This window comes from Sinocyclocheilus rhinocerous, unplaced genomic scaffold (genome assembly GCF_001515625.1).
Source record: "Sinocyclocheilus rhinocerous isolate Xijiao unplaced genomic scaffold, SAMN03320098_v1.1 scaffold241, whole genome shotgun sequence".
NCBI lineage: Eukaryota > Metazoa > Chordata > Actinopteri > Cypriniformes > Cyprinidae > Sinocyclocheilus > Sinocyclocheilus rhinocerous.
The window spans coordinates 1,403,281-1,405,580 of record NW_015659312.1 but is presented as its reverse complement, the minus strand read 5'-3'; positions in this window follow the sequence as shown (position 1 = coordinate 1,405,580).

Here is a 2,300-nt window from a genome sequence, read left to right as displayed (position 1 = left end):
TTGTTTTGGTGATTTCAAATATCAACATTGGCTACCAGAAATCACTTACTCTGCCTTTAAGCAGCTGTTTTATTTTCAACATTTATACTAATAAGATTGATAATAATGTTTCTCAAGCACCCACTCATCTTTTTGATCAAATTAATACAGTTTTGGTGGTATGAAATCACTTTACAGAAGTAAAATAGGTTGCGAATGCGGTTTCATGTTGAATTTAAGTTGAGAAAAAGTCATGCTCTCCAGCTGTGACATCACTGAAAAACTACAGCACAGACAGACTCCAAGTACAACTTGGTTTCCCTGTCTCTGTCTCTTTAATTCAGCTTTATTCTCTGATCTGAGTGATTAGGCATTGTAACAGCGCTGAGCAGGAGTGTTCCTCTGTGAAATATTAAAGAGGGAGTCTGAGCTACGCCTGATGAATCCTGCAGTTGTGCTGCTCTGTTATGAGCGCTGGAGAGACCACAGGAAGAGTCTTCCAGTGTAGGCCACCATCTCTCAGGAAACGCTTAAGATTTGATGAGATTGTGAGAGCCGACTGTAACTTCTTTACGCTCTGCCTGCGGCTGCACGCCAGCTGTTTCATTACTCACACTGAAAAAACAGCCGCTTTACATCTACTGAACCTGTACACTGTACACTGAGTCAATCATGCAGCGGTTTAAAGAAATGAGCCCAAGTGGCACAATGTTTTCCAATGAATACTAGTCTGCTACTTAGTGCATACTGCACAGTATATATACTGCTTTTTTTAATAGTATGTGAAATGTTGCTATAATCCATACGTTTACAGTTTTCTTGATGTTCATTGTGAAATGGTAAGAATATACTGCCATTTTTATACTGGTTCATTAAGATTCAATCAAACAAACAAATAAATAAATAAAAGTTGTATACTACACTACAAAAAAACCTTGTTTATCTTGCATATTTAAATTGAAGTATGTGTAAAAAAATCAAAATTTTTCTGATCAAATAATGAGTTAAGATTTTTTAATAGATTCATCTATTTTTAATAGATTTAATAGATTTTAATAGAATAAATTGTTTCTGTTCAATGGTCACAATGAATTTATTTTGTTATTGTTAAATTGTTTATTTTTTATAGCTGACAATTTTGTGATGCATTGTATTAAATAAGCAAACAAACCTAATGCTGTTCAGTTACCTCAGACATCATCATAATAATAATAATAATAATAATAAAATTTTTAAAATTTTTTTTTTTTTTTTTTTTTTTTTTAAGTAACTTACATTTTTTAAGCAAAGGGAGCACAAACGTAATGAGTCACTTCATTATCATGGTGACGTTAACTTTGTCATTTTGACAAGAATTAGAGTTGATTTTCAGGGATACTCTTTACATTAGTTTAGTAAAGGATCATTCCTTCTTTGGCTAAAATGAAAGACTTTATATTAGTTTGATGTGGAACAGAATAAAGAGCTGATTAGAGAAATTGTGTTTGTTCACTAAAACAATTAATGGAAGGAAAATAAGCAATAATTCTTGTAAACTCAGAAGACAAAAAATATATGTAAGCTATAGGTTGAATATGTATAATTTACTATTGAAACTGTAACAGTAAAAGTTGTATGTTTTTAGATTATTAATTTCTTGAGCAGCTACAGGAGGAACCAATCTCTGCCTACTGCATGCCACAGCTGCGTTCATAGCCTGCACTTTAATAAAGCTGCTCTAATAGAGGGGTAGCGCATCCTGACACGCTCAATGCGGCCATCAGGATGCGCTACCAGCTTAAACAGTGAGGTCAAATTCATGATTACGGTGGGGAATTTAATGACAACAGAATGCTTCGTTTTACATTCTGAAGTCCGATCCGTTATACTAAGACTTTTGCACCCATACAAGTCAGGGAATGAGCACCCCCTGCTGGCCGGACTAAAACTAGCTCCAGCAGCAAGCTAGTTTTTCACAATGGCCTACCAGCCATCAGAATGTGCTACCAGCTTCAAAAAGAGTTCAAAAGTCAAATTCGTAACTGAGGTGGTAAATTCATGACAACAGAATGTCAGGAGGCCAGCTTAAAGGCAGAGTAAGTGATTTCTGGTAGCCAATGTTGATATTTGAAATCCCCAAAACAAACACGCCCCTACCCCAAAAGGGTCTTGCCCCTATTTTGATAGCTCTGCCCCACATATACGTACGCAACCCAGGCAACGATTAGTTCTGTGAAACAAAGCAAAACCAATGTTACACCGTGTCTACGGACGTGAGCGGCGCGGCGCAACAAATCCCCGACAGAAAACTGCTGCCGGGTTCTATTTATGACGTGCTGACA